Below are 15,640 nucleotides of genomic sequence, written 5' to 3' on the forward strand. Positions count from 1 at the left end.
GATCTGTTTGCCAGTGCTGAGGCAGGAATCTCTTGCTTTGCCCGTATGTGGATCTGGGTCACAGTTCTGGGCAGTGGTGCTGGGGTAAGGAGGAGCGCTGGCATGGTGGAGCTTGGAGTGGCTGTGGAGAGGAACCCCTCCTCACAGTTATGGGACAGAAAGGAGTACTTTTGGTCACAGGCCAGGAAAGGAGTAAACACCTCACCCCTTATCATACCACCTTGGAAGAACTGAAAATTTACAGGTCCCTACAAGTATCTCTGAAAACAGCTACAAACCCCTGAAGCTTGGGACAGTACATCTCCACATTGGAAGCAGACTCTTTACCTTAACAAAGAGTTAAAACTCAAGTAATTGGCTGGGATCATGAGCAAGCAGCGCAAAAAGAGTCAGACTATATTATCTTACTTTGGTGAAAAAGAAGATCAAAATATACAACCAGAAGAAGACAACAAAGTCAAAGCTCCTACATCCAAAGCCTCCAAGAAAAATATGAATCAGTCCCAGGCCTTGGAAGAGCTCAAAAGGGATTTTGAGAAGCAAGTAAGGGAAGTAGAGGAAAAACTGGGAAGAGAAATGAGAGTGATGCAAGAAAATCATGAAAAACAAGTCAACAGCTTGCTAAAGGAGACCCAAAAAAATACTGAAGAAAATAACACCTTAAAAAGCCTAACCCAAATGGCAAAAGAGGTCCAAAAAGCCAATGAGGAGAAAAATGCCCTAAAAAGAAAAATTGGCCAAATGGAAAAGGAAGTCCAAAAGATTACTGAAGAAAATACTTCCTTAAAAATTAGAATAGAGCAATTGGAAGACAGTGACTTTATGAGAAATCAAGACACTGTAAAACAAATCCAAAAGAATGAAAAATTAGAAAACAATGTGAAATATCTCATTGGAAAAACAACTGACCTGGAAAATAGATCCAGGAGAGAGAATTTAAAAATTATTGGACTATCTGAAAGCCATGATCAAAAAAAGAGCCTAGACATCATCTTTCAAGAAATTATCAAGGAAAACTGCCCTGATATATTAGAACCAGAGGGCAAAATAGAAATTGAAAGAATCCACAGATCTCCTCCTGAAAGAGATCCCCAAAGGAAAACTCCTAGGAATATTGTAGCCAAATTCCAGAGTTCCCAGGTCAAGGAGAAAATATTACAAGCTGCCAGAAGGAAACAATTCAAGTACTGTGGAAACACAATCAGGATAACACAAGATTTAGCAGCTTCTACATTAAAGGACCACAGGGCATGGAATATAATATTCCGAGGGCAAAGGAGATAGGATTACAACCAAGAATCACCTACCCAGCAAAACTGAGTATAATCCTTCAGGGGAAAAAATGGTCATTCAGTGAAATAGAGGACTTTCAAGCATTCCTGATGAAAAGACCAGAGCTAATAGAAAATTTGACTTTCAAATACAGGACTCAAGTGGAACATGAAGAAAGAGAAATCATAAGAGACTTATTAAGATTGAACTGTTTACATTCCTGCATGGAAAGATGATATTTAACTCATGAGACTTTGTCAGTATTAGGGTAGTTGAGGAAAAAAATTGTATGTATGTATGATAGATAGATAGATAGAGAGAGAGAGAGAGAGAGAGAGAGAGAGAGAGAGAGAGGCACAGGGTGAGTTGAAGATTAAGGGGTCATATCTGGAGAATAAAATTAAGGGATGAGAGAGGATGATACTCGGAGAAGAAAGGGAGAGGTAGAATGGGGTAAATTATCTCACAAAAAAAACAGAAAAGAAAAGTCTCTCAGTGGAGGGGAAACAGGGGAAGGTGAGAGGGAATGAGGAATCTTATTCTCATAGGATTTGGCTTAAGGAGAGAATAACATACACATTCAATTGGGTATGGAAATCTGTCTTACCCTACAGGAAAATAGGGGGAGAAGGGGACAAGAGAGCAGGGGGTGATAGAGAGGAGGGCAGATTGGGAAAGGGGTAATCAGAAGTAAATACTTCTGAGGAGGGACAGGGTCAAAAGAAAGAATAGAATAGATGGGAGAGCAGGATAGGATTAAGGGAAATAGAGTTAGTTTTTCACAACATGTCTACTAAAGAAGTGTTTTGCATAATGTACATGTACAACCTATATTGAGTTGCTTGCCTTTTCAATGAGGGTGGGTGGGGAGGGAGGAAGGAGAAAATTTGGAACTCAAAGTTTTAAAAACACATGTTTAAAAAAAATGTTTTCACATGCAACTGGGAAATAAGAAATACAGGAAATGGGGTACAGAAGTCTATCCTGCCTACAGGAAAATAGAAGGGGAAGGGGATAAGAGAAGGGAGGGGAGAGATAGAAGAGAAGGCAGACTAGGGGAAGGGGTATTCAGAATGCATGCCATCTTGGGGTGGGGGGAGGGGTGAGAAATTTGGAACTCAAAAACTTGTGGAAGTGAATATTGAAAACTAAAAATAAATTTATATTAAAAAAAATCTATAAGAAGGCTGAGTTGTTCTGCTTTCTGGCACTCTTTTCCCAAGTCATGGCTTTATTTTGCTTCCATCATCTGTTGAGAGAACTGAAGTGTAGGGTGACCTCTACATCTCCCTCAAGGAGAAGGGACCCATTTCAGTTGGAATAGGTTGAACAAAACCCCACAAAAGTGAGAAGAGAGCATAGATGGGGCTGGATCTCAGGCTCTCCTTTCATGTCATGGGTTATTTACATATACTATAGTCTGTTCCGGCTAAGCCCCTCCCCTCTCAGAGAAGGGAGGGGGAACAGGTAGAGACGAATGGATGGAATAACTGGCTAATCCATAAATAGAGCCTTTGACACCAAAAGAATTTTACCGAACTTTACATGCATCCTTAGCTAGCTTATTCATGATTTGTTGCATTCAGAAGATGCCTGGGATCTGCTCACACCAAACCAAACCTTTAGTAACAAATATGCGTGATCAAGCAAAGCACATTCCCCCATTGGCCATTTCCAAAAATGTCTTATTCTACACCATCATTGGTCCTCTGGATTTGTAATTTTTCACTAGATCAATCAGAGTTTTAAGTCTTTCAAGACTATTTTTCTTTACAGCGTTGTACAGCTGTTCTCTGGTTGCTAGGTAATGGTGGCACAGACCTACAGTCCCTGCTTCTAAGGAGTTTGAGGCTGGTGGAGCATTTGAGTTTGGGATTTCCAAGTTACAGTGGGGCTAAAAGCTAATTAAGTGTCCAAACTAAGTCCATTACCAATATGGAGAACCCTTCTGGTGGTGAGGGGCACTATGTGCCTGAGGAGGGTTGAACTGACTCAGGAGTAAGCAAAAAACCAAATTTGTCCTGATTGATCTCACTTTTCTCTGCATCAGTTCATACGAATCTTCCTAGGTTCCTTTGAAACTGTCATTTCTTAATGTAAAATAATATTCTATTACATTTAAAAATATTTTTATTAGTAATTTGGCAGAAAATAGATATAGACCAATATCTCACACCAGTCAAAATGGGCACATGATTTAGATGTAAAGGTTGATATCATAAGTAAATTAGAGGAGCATGAAATCTTTTACCTGACAGATTTATGGATAAGGGAAAAATTTATTACCAAACAAGAGACTGAGCATTATGGAATGTAAAATAGATAATTTTGATTACGTTGAATTTAAAAGTTTTTGCACAAACAAAACCAATGCAGCCAAGATTAGAAGGAAAGCAGAAAACTGGGGGGGGGGAAGGGGGAAAGGATTTTACAGCAAGTTTCTCTGATAAAGACCTCATTTCTCAACTATGTAAAGAACTGAGTCAAATTTATAAGAATGCAAGTCATTCTCCAATATATTTATATATGAGCTCTTTTTGTGGTGGCAAAGAATTGGAAATTGAGGAGATGCCTATCAATTGGCAAATGACTGAACAAGTTGTGAGTGTGAGGGAATACTATTGTGCTATAATAAATGATGAGCAGGCAGACTTCAGAAAAACCTGGAAAGATTTATATGAACTGGTGCTGAGTGAAGTGAGCAGAACCAGGAGAACATTATACACAGTAACAGCCATATTGTGCAATGACTAACTTTGGTAGATTTATTTCTTCCTAGCAATGCAAGGATCTAAGACAACTCCAAAAGATCCATGATGGAAAATGCTATCCACATCCAGAAAAAGAACTATGGAATCTGAATGCAGACTGAAGCATATTATTTGCTCTCTCTTTTTTTCTTTTTTTTGTTTGTTTCTTTTTTCTTGTGATTTTTCCCATTGGTTCTAATTCTTTACAACATGACTAATGTGAAAATAGGTTTAATATGAATGTATATGTAGAGCCTATATCAAATTGCATTCTGTATTAGGGTGGAGGGAGGGAAGAGATGGGGAGAAAATTTGGAACTCAAAATCTTATGGAAGTAAATGTTGAAAACTAAAAATAAATTTTTTTAAAAAAAGAAATGGGGCAGCTAGATCGTGCAGTGAATAGAGAACCAGCCTTGGAGTCAGGAGGACCTGAGTTCAAATCTGGCCTTAGACACTTGACACTCACTAGCTGTGTGACCCTGGGCAAGTCACTTAACTCCAATTGCCTTACCAAAAAAAAAAAAGAAAAGAAAGAAAGAAATGATTAGCAGACTTACACGAACTGATGCAAAACGGAATGGGCAGGATGAGGAAAACATTGTACACAGTAACAGCAATATCATATGATGATCAATTGAGAATAACTTGGCTATTCTCAGCAATTCAATGATCCAAGACAATTCTAAAAGCCTTATGAAGAAAAATGCTATCCAGAGAAAGAACTGAGGAAGTCTGAATGCAGATTGAAACATATTTTATTTTACTTTATTATTCTTGGGTTTGTTGGTTTTGGGGGTTTTTTTTTTGGGGTCTTTGTTTTCTTTTGCCATCTGGCTAATATGGAAATGTTTTGCATGACTGTACATGTATAATATATATCAAATTGTTTGCCTTCTCAAGGAGAGGGGAAAGTACAGAAGGAATTTGAAACTCAAAATTAAGAAAAAATGAATGCTAAAAATTTTGTTCACATATAATCGAGAAAACGAAAAAATTTTAAGAATACATTACAAAAAGAAATGATGAGCAACGTTTCAGAAAAACCTTAAAAGATTTACATGAAGTGATGCAAAGAAAAGTGAGCAAAACCAGGAAAACATTTTACACAGAAACAGCAGTATTTGAAAGATGATCCCAACTGTGAATGACTTAGCTATCCTCAGCAATAGAAAGATCCAAGACAGTTCTACAGGACCTATGATGAAAAATGCTATCTATTTTCAAAGAAAGAACTGATGGAATCTGAATGCAGATTGAAATGCACTTATTTTACTTTTTCCTTTTTTTGGTGTGTTTTCTTTCACAACATGACTAATATGGAAATATGTTTTGCATGACTGCGCATGTATTGTTATTCAGATGATGAGTCATGTCAAATTGCGGGGGAGAGTGGGGAGGATTGAAGAGAATTTGGAACTTAAAATTGTAAAAAACAAAGGTTAAAAATTGTTTTTACATGTGATTGAGAAAAAACAAAATATTTTTAAAACCCATATTAAAGGGCAAAAAGTAAGGGAAGAAAGAAAGAAAAGAGGAAGAGCAAAAGTCTATAAAACTGAGGAACACATCAAAAAAGTTTTCTTTTTCTAAAACACAATCTTTCATTGCATGGCTTCCACTATCCCTTCTGTGTAGATCTGACTTCCAAATTTATACCCCTAGTCTGAATCTCTCTTCTGAGCTCCATACCCACATCTCCAACTATTCACATGACATCTCTAGTTAGGGAGAGGCAGCTAGGTGGTGCAGTGGATAGAATTCTGGGCCTGCAGTCAAAGAAGACTGGAGTTCAAGTGAAGCCTCAGACATTTACTAGCTGTGTGACCTTAGGCAGGTTACTCAACCACTGTTTTCCTCAGTTTCTTCACCTACAAAATGGGGATAATAATAGCACTACCTCCCAGAATCAAATGAGATAATATTTGTAAAAGCACTTAGCACAGAGTAAATACTAGTTTTCTTCCTTCCATCTCTACCTGGATACCCCAATACACCCCAAACTCACCATATCTAAAATTGAGCTGATTAGTTTTCCTATTTAATTAGCTCCTCCTTCTGACTTCTCTATTTCTGTCTGTAGTAGCACCTTTCACCCAGTTTCCCATGTTAGAAACCTTTCAGGTTATCTTTAACCCCTTCTCATCTCCTCTTCCTTCAGTTGCCAGGTACCATCAACTTTAGTACAACACTTACGACGATATCTGCAATATCTCTGATACCTGTATCCTCTTCTCTAATCCAAGAACCACTCTCCTGGTAAAGGCTCTGAACATCCACATAGATTATTCTGACAACCTCCTAAGAGGTCTTCTTGCCCCTATCCTTCCACCTAACCTCCCCCTTTTTTTTTTCACTGAACTGGAAGAATGATGTTTCTTACTATTAAGAGTAAATCACAATCTCCCTGGGCCTCAGTTTCCTCATCAGGAAAATGAGAGTTGGATTTCCTGATCTCTAAGAGCCCTTCTAGCTCAAAATCTAGGTTTCTATGATGCAATGTTAGTCATGTTACTCCCACTCCAAAACCTTCCATGACAACCTGTATTGGCTACCAAATAAAGTTCAAACTTCTTTATTTAGCATTCAGACTCCCCCACCATCTGGTGACAATGGCATTGAAATGTCCAACACCAGGTCCCAAAGGGAGGAAACCACGTGGTCAGCTTGGGATACTTTCCCCCAATACTCCCACCCATTCTCCGCTCTGGTCCCACCACAATCTCCCCACAAGTTTGGTAATGACTTTCCATCACTCTAATACACTTAATGATTTATTTATTTTTATTATAATCATCTGAGAGGCAGCCTGACAAAGTGAATAGAGAAAAGGCCTCAAAGTCAGAAACACCTGGATGTAAATCCTATCCCTGACTCATACTGGGTGTGAACCCCGGGCAAGTCACTCAAACTCTCTTGGTGTCTGAGATAGTTCTCTCAGATTACAAATTCCAAATATGCTTTTTGGTACAGGGTTTTTCCTCTCTGAGAGTTCTCTAAATAAATTAAATCCAAAATCTTGTTTAAAGTAGTTACTATGCTTGTGGCATCCTCCTACTATCATCTCTCTCTCTCTGCCTCTCTGTCTCTCTCTGTCTCTGTCTCTGTCTCTCTTTGTCTCTCCTGGTCTGTCTGTCTGTCTCTGTATATCTCTCTCTGTCTCTTTCTGTCTCCTTCTCTCTCTCTCACACACACACACCCACACACCCAACCACCACCACCACCACCAACAACAACAACAACTCTATAACTGCATGGATCATCTTTGTACCTAAACTATGCATCTCTGCCAGTGCACACCAAAGTGGTCTGTACACAGGTGTTGCTTAATCTGTGGAGTGAATGAATAAATGAATGAACAAAATTTTTAACATGACTTGTAAGCAATTGAAAATGAAAGCAGTGATCATTAGGAGTCAACAAGGGTTCACTAATAACTGTGAGGTATTGGTACCAAAGAAGGTCAAAGACATAGTGTTTGAAATTGAGATAAAGCCTCTCACAATAGTCTTGTGGATAGGAAGAGGAATTGTAGGTTAGATAAACAGGTAGATTTATAATACATTTAGATATGATTGTTTAGACAGTTAAGACTGTTGAACAAGGGTATGGCTGAGTAAAGAGTCCTGTGGTAAGCCACTAAATGTAAACACCTAGGTGGATAAAAATGTTAATGTGGCAGATTTCATCTGTCATTATCATTAATTTGGTAAGCATGCCTGCTGTGGCACACAGATGGGAGAAAGGAATATTGAAATCATTTTAAATAAGGAAGCAATGAAGAGGCAGTAGTCCCAAGCTATTATGACAGTATGAAACATTAGGAAGAAGTACGAGGCAGTAGTTCTAGATTTGGATCCTTAGCTAAGCTTCTACATTTAAACTGGGAGAGAAAAAAAGAAAAGGAATTTCACAAGCACAGAATGGGGGAGACATCCATTAACACCAGTCAGCATCAAAAAGACTTCTGAGTCAAAATGAGCTAACTGTAAAATGTAGCCATAGGCTATAATACCCTAAGTTTGGTCAAGTTGACTGTCCTTGTCCATTCTGGCAGGGATAGATTAGCTTTTTTGTAGCCATATTAATAGAGGAATATGAAAATAAAAATAAAAAGTTTGCACAAAAGTATGTCGAGGCTGTGACAATTCTCCTCCTTAAAATGAGCTGCCAAGAGCACTGGCCCTGAAGTCAGGAGGACCTGAGTTCAAATTTGTCCTCAGACCAAACACTTGACACTTGCTAGCTCTGTGACCCTAGGCAAGTCATTTAATCCTGATTTCCTTAAAAAAAAAAAAAAGAGCTGCCAAGAGCTACATGTGGCCCATTTTCCACAATACTCTGTCATTCCCACAGATTAATGAGTTCAATGTGATGCATTTTGGGAATAAGTTTACTTAAACTGGCTCAAGCCCTGGGGTAAAACTAGGAACTTTTAAAGTCAGTTTGTGTCTAGATACTATGCTAACAAAAAATCTGGACAAACCATAGCATTCGAGCAAAGGATCATGAAATTTAACAGGAATAAGTGTAATGTGTTAGTACCATACTTAATTGGAAAAGAAAATGAAACAAACATTAGAAACCATCTCAATAATCATAACACACATGAATGTAATTCCAATCTCTTCTTTCCCAGCATAATCAAGAGAGGAAGCTTCCATTTTTTCCAGATTCCTACCTAGAGAAAACAGTACCACTAATGTTTTGGCAGCTCTATTAGCTCACCCCTTCACAGCAGGGCCAGTGGCCTGTTGTCCAGTCTGTCCTTGGCTCTGGTTCTGGTTAGCTTAATGAGTCAGGATGCTTTTGCAATCTTTCCCGTGTGATTCCTCTTTTCTTTCTTCTTCTGCAACTCCTTGTGATACTACTCTTTGCCAGCACAGTTTTCTACAGGAATTTGAAGGCCCAAATCTTGGGACTTTTGAGACTTACAGGAAATGAAGTTCCTGATGGGACAGGCATGTATTTATTGTGCACCACACCAGGAAATATAGGTTTCCCTTTATCTGACCAGGATAGAGAGTGGTCTGGAAGCCATATCTTACCCAGAGCTCTCTCAGCCGTGGCTCAGCTATTTAGCCTAAAAGAGGGAAGATTATTGGAAACCTGTCGTGTGGAAGTGTAAGAAGGCTTCAAATAAGAGATAGCAAGGGATTAGACTGTTCTATGTAGCCCCAGAGGGCAGAACTGGGCCAAAACAGGCAGAAGTTACCCCAGGGCTAGAAAGCAAAGCAGAGCTGAGGTCAATAGCTGAGGCAGATGGGTCCTGCCTCTTGTCACCAGGCAAATTAAGGCAGCTGTGGGCTAAAAGCAAAATATTCTTTCTTAAGGAGTGCAAAAGTAGAGGTAAAGAGTTTAAATTGGAATTCTGTGATTCTTAGCCAAGCTTCAAAGGGAGCCTGATTTGCTTTACTTCCTTGCACCCTCCTCCCACAACTCTCACCCCCAGGGACATGTGGGGACAGTGTAAGACAGTCCTAACAGGCATGACAAGCCGCCTGTAATCAGATCAGTCCAGAGACTGCACACTGACAAGTTTGGTAGAGAGTTGGCCTATCCTTGGCCCTAGTTTGATTAAAACTAAAAATCCCGCCTCCTCCATGAATCCTTTCAAAATTACTTGCATTATTTTGACTGACTCATATCTATGATAATCCTTCAATATTTTAAAAGATCCATGATTTCATCAGGATAGGCATTGTTTCCAGCAGGGCAAGATCATCCCTCCTCCAGGCCTTAGGAGATGATCTTTATGAAATGCTACAGCCAAAAATTTCATCAATTGGTAGCCAGCGTTTTGATGAGGATTCTCTCTAAACCTACCTATTGAGGCTGGTCCTTGGATGACTGACACATGGCCTGTCTTCAGGACAGTCTTTGAAGAATGGCCTTTAAGAGCCCAAAGTCACCAGCACTCCAACAGGAGTTATAAGAGGAGGACAAAGTGTACTGTAGGGGCAGCTAGGTGGCGCAGTGGATAGAGACCAGCCCTGGATTCAGAAGGACCTGAGTTCAAATTTGACCTCAGACACATAACACTTACTAGCTGTGTGTCACTTGACCCCAGTGCCTTATCCAAAAAAACAAAGTGTACTATACAATCTGAGTGTGAAAATGGGCAGCCTGGACAAGAAATCAGTGAAATGGAGAATCCAAGAAGTATGTTTAATGTTAATTAATTTATTTTTAAGAATGAGAAAATTATCAACAAATATGAACATTTCCATATACAAAGAATGACAGAAGAGGGGATTTTGTATGAAACCTTTCATCTATTAAATACATTCTGGTTTTTAAAATGTATATTATACACATATAAGGGTGTGTATGTGTGTATACATATGTATATCATATACATATATTATATACACATACATTTTAACATAGTAATACCAAATCTGTCATACTCATTTGTGTTATCTTCTGAACTTCCTTCTGCTTTCTTCTGTGTATTTTTTGAATATTTCATTGGTTCCTTTCTTCCTCCCTTTCTCCTTCCCTCCCTCACTCCTTTCTCTCTTTCTTTCTTTCTCTTTCTCTCTCTCTTTCTCTTTCTTTCTCTCTTTCTCTTTCTTTCTCTCTCTCTCTTTCTCCGTTCCTTCCTTCCTTCCTTCCTTCTTCCTTCCTTCCTTCCTTCCTTCCTTCCTTCCTTCCTTCCTTCCTTTCTTTCTTTCTTTCTTTCTTTCTTTCTTTCTTTCTTTCTTTCTTTCTTTCTTTCTTTCTTTCTTTCTTTCTTTCTTTCTTTCCTTCCTTCTTCCCTTCCTTCCTTCCATTTTTCCCTCCCTCCCTGAGAAGAAGGACCAACACGGCTACTGGGCACCTAGATCTTAGATAGTAGTCTGTGGACATTTGCAGGGGCGTTAGGGGTGGAGGACTCCTATGAATGTGGAAAACCGTGAATAACTCTAGGCCCCACCCCAAACCTTTATTTTTAATAATTCTAATCATATTTATTTAACACACAAAACAAGTAAAACAAAACACTGTACCCATAAAAAAAAAAGGTGCAGTTTTTATATGAGATAGATTAGTATCTTGCACTCTGCAGAGTCTTTGAGGCCTTGGTGGAGCTGCTGTGACTCTTCAGATTTCCTTCTACAAAAAGCACATGATAGAACAGTTACTGGGGGAGAAAATCATGTGACTGAGTCTGGCTGGTGAAGAAAGAGGAGGCTTCTCAAAGTGTGTAGCCCATAGTTCTTTAGCCACTAAAACTTTAATAACATTTTAACTTTTTAATAAATGTATGTATGTATACTTACGGTAATAAATGATAAAATTAATAATATACAATATTTATGCATTTTTGAGTTAACTAAATTTTGTTTTAGTTTTCTTTACCGAATCATCTGCAATTTTCTGCACATGTGGCAAATCTCCAAAAATTCCCGTTTAATTATCGACACAAATGTGAAGCCCATGAGTGTACTTGGTTTTCTCTGTCCTTCTGCCCCAGCCCCTTTCTGAGAGGCATCTATGGCATAATAAATAGGGAGTCAGTCTTAAGTGCTACCTCTGACCTCATACTAGTTATATGATCCTTTACTACTCAGTGCTCTATCTGGGTAATTCTTTAAAATTTTAAGTTGCAAAGAAGATGTTCACCTGCATTGATAAAGGGAATTTCCTCATTAAGGAGTTCTAAAAACCAATGAATCAGCAGATCTAGTCCCTATCCTTACCATTACAACCTCCTTCCCTTGCATCTAATCCCTTTCCCAATGCATAGCACTTGCAATTAGGAGATACACACACACACACACACACACACACACACACACACAAAACCACTGACTGAATTGCTTTGAACTGAACTTACCACATCTGAGCTAGCATCCAAAGGGAAGACAAGGCCTACTAGGGTCATGCTCATGGTCTTTATATGATTTCTAGATCACTGTGAGATTTCTATATGATTTCTAAACCAGTGTTCATTAGGTCTAGGCTGTGTTAGGGACTTTGGTGTAACTGGATATCCTGGGAGCCAAAGAGCTCTCTGGCTGCTGGTACCACTGAGCCACAGTGGTACCATGACCACTGACCTCCCATACCTCCAGGGATGCAGACCAGACTAACTTATTCCTCCCCAAATGAACCTTCTATTAAACTTAGAATCCTGCCTTTTGACCAGTTATGTCAGCCTGAAACTCTCTAGTTCTCATTCCTTTCCTTGTAGTCTTGGGTTTTTTTGTTTGTTTGTTTGTTTGTTTGTTTTGCAAGGCAATGGGTTTAAGTGACTTGCCCAGGGTCACACAGCCAGTAAGCGTTATTGTATCTGAGGCCAGATTTGAACTCAGGTCCTCCTGACTCCAGGGCCAGTGCTCTATCCACTGTGCCACCTAGCTGCCCCCTTGTAGTCTTTCTATGGCATGCATTTATGGCAGTAATAGCTAGATCCAAGAGACCTTAAGGCAGCTAGCTGGTGCAGTGGGTGGAGCCTGGAGTCAGAAAGACTTCTCTTCCTGAATTTAAACCCGGCATCAGACCCCCCACTTACTAGCTGTGTGACCCTGGGCAAGTCACTCAGCCCTGTTTGCCTCAATTACTCATCTGTGAAATAGCAAACCACTCTAGAATCTTTGCCAAGAAAATCCCAAATGGAGTCACAAAGAGTTAAACTGAAATGACTGAATGGAAAAAAAAAGAGTCCTTAATCCTTGAGAGGCCCTCTCTGTGTTATGCAAGCCTAAACTGTGTGCCTGCTGATCACAAGATTTCCAGGCCCACATTCACCAGATCCCCAGATTCTTTCCTTGGTTTTACCACTGTTGGCTTTGCCATACAAGGTACTTCATGGATGTTTATTGCACTGTATCCTAAAGCAATAGAGATCCACTACCATTTGTTAAGCATGGGTTGAAGTGGTCAGAATTACACTTCAGAAACATCACTCCAGCAGCTCGGTAGAGGGTGACTTAGAATGGAGAGACTTGAGGGAGGAAGGTCAACCGTAACAAGCCAGAATGGGATTTGTGAAGTGGAGCAGAGGAGGGAGGTGATGGGAGAGACCCGCTCACGCCACTCCCTCTTTCACCGAGAAGATGAAGATCTGCTGCCAAGCTGGGCTCGATATCAAAGATTCTCTTTCCCGCCTACCTTGCCCAGGAAGCTGGCTTGTGCCAAGTAAGTCACAAAAGGCCTGATTGTTACCCTGCTTTGGAAAGGTGGTCAAGGTGCCATTTACAAAGCTGATTTTAAAATCTCAACCCAGAACCTCTATGTCAAACCAAGCAAATACTAAACCCTGTAGGCAATGGGGAAACACTGAAGGGTTAAGCAACAAAATCATAACAAGTTACAGGTCACCTAGCCCCTTTTTGTTTCCACTTCTAAAAAGAAGTTCATTTTATATCTGAGCTTTAGTGGGTTTGAGACTAATCTAAGGTCACACAGTGCTGAGTGGCAGCTGTTTACCTTTCCAACATTAAGGAATTTGAACAAACCTCAGCCTTGTCACTATCTCATATTACTTCTCTATATACTCTTTCCTCCTGGTCAAAATGGTCCCTCTTCCTCCTCCTCCTCCTTTTTCTCCTCCTTCTTTTCTTCTTCTTCCTCACTATCACCACCATCATCTTCCTCCTCCTCCTCCTCCTGCTCCTTCTCCTGCTGCTTCTCCCTGTTCCCTTGGAGCGGCTCATCCTGTTGCTTCTTTTTTGACAAGGTGGCTGAGGAGACCCCTGGAACTCACCATGGCTGATGAAAAGCCAAAGGAAGGAGTCAAGATTGAAAAAAACAATGACCACATTAATTTGAAGGTGGGAAGGCAAGATGGTTCAGTAGTGCAATTCAAGATTAAGAGTCACAAACCACTTAGTAAATTAATGAAAACTTATTGTGAGTGACAGGGTTTGTCAATGAGGCAGATCAGACTCCAATTTGGTGGGAATGAATGAAATCAATGAAAGAGACACACCTCCACAGCTGGAAAGGAAGATGAAGATACAATTGATGTATTCCAGCAACAGACAGGAGGTGCTTACTAAAAAAAGAACATGCAACTCCACTTCAGAGCTGTGCTCCCAAGGAAAACAATACATTCACAATGAGAAAGCCAAGATTGGGTTCATCCACATCCTGACTACTGCAGTATAGTTTTCTCTTTTCTTTGATTCCCTTCCCCCATTCCTTTATTGTACATAAAGTACCTGGTGTATGTACACAGGCATAATGCACATTTTTTTTAACCAAGTGGCAGATGGTATGTTTTGATCAGCATCAAATGGAGATGGGAAAGGGAAAAAAACTGGTTCTGTGAAAATATCCCTTTTCTCCATTAGTTGCATGCTCATTCAACTTTTATCTTTATATTCCAGTAAGTTATTTTGCTCCCACTGTTTAACAACAACAACAACAAAAAGTCTTTGCATACCTTGTTTGATTGGATAATTGCAATGTTTTTATTTTATCATTGTAAAACCAAGGATAATTTTATAACTTTTTTTGTACAAAGCTGTTACATGTAGGGCAATCTATGTCTCTCAGTAGGGATAAATTACTGTAAAGGAATTGATCCTAGATAGTTTTCCCTTCAAGTCAAACATCTTCTTGTTTAATTAAACTTCTTTTTTTTTTGAAATGCTAATTGTTATCTTCTCTACTTTTTAATTAATTTATTTTGAATTATCAACAATCACTTCCATAAGCTTTGGAGTTTTAAATTTTTCTTCCCCTCCCTCCCCAAGACAGCATGCAATCTGATATAGGCTATACATATACATTCCTATTAAACATATATTCACATTAAATGATGTTGTAAGAAAGAATTAGAACCAATAGGAGGAACCACCAGAAAAAGGAAACAAAACACAACAGAAGAAAAAAAATACCAAATAGTATGCTTCGATCTGCATTCAAACTTTCTAGTTCTTTCTTCTTTGTGGAAAGCATTTTCCATCATGAGGCCTTTGGGGGTGTCTTAGATTCTTGTATTGCTGAGAAGGGTTAAGTCTATCAATATTGGTCATTGGTCTGTTACTATGTACAACGTGCTCCTGGTTCTGCTCACTTCACTCAGCATCAAACCATACAAGTCTTTCCAGGTTTTTCTGAAGTCAGACTGTTCATCATTTCTTATAGCACAATAGTATTCCATTACGTTAATACACCATACCTTGTTCAGCCATTCTCCAATTGATGGGCATCCTCTCAATTTCCAATTCTTTGCCACTACAAAAGAGTTGCATAAATATTATTGTACATGTGGGTCCTTTCCCCATTTGTATGATTTCTATGGGATATAGCCCTAGAAGTGCTATTGCTAAGTCAAAGGGTATGTACATTTTTATAGCACTTTGGACATAGTTCCAAATTGCTCTCTAAAATGGTTGGATCATTTCACAACTCCACCAACCATTAGTGTTTCAATTTTCCCACATCTTCTCCAACATTTATCATTTTCCGTTTTGTCTTATTAAACTTCTTGTTTAAAATAAAAAAGAATGGTCCCTCTTCAACAGAACACTATTGACCTCCCTGGCTTTCTTTAAGGCCCAATAAAATACCACCTAATACAATAAGCTTCCCCAAACTTTCTTAATTTCAGTGCCTTCCTTCTTTTAATTATCTATTTATCTCATACATAGCTCACTTTGTATAGATGTTTGCCTTTTGTC

This window comes from Phascolarctos cinereus, unplaced genomic scaffold (genome assembly GCF_003287225.1).
Source record: "Phascolarctos cinereus isolate Bilbo 61053 unplaced genomic scaffold, phaCin_HiC Scaffold_2;HRSCAF=192, whole genome shotgun sequence".
Taxonomy (NCBI): domain Eukaryota; kingdom Metazoa; phylum Chordata; class Mammalia; order Diprotodontia; family Phascolarctidae; genus Phascolarctos; species Phascolarctos cinereus.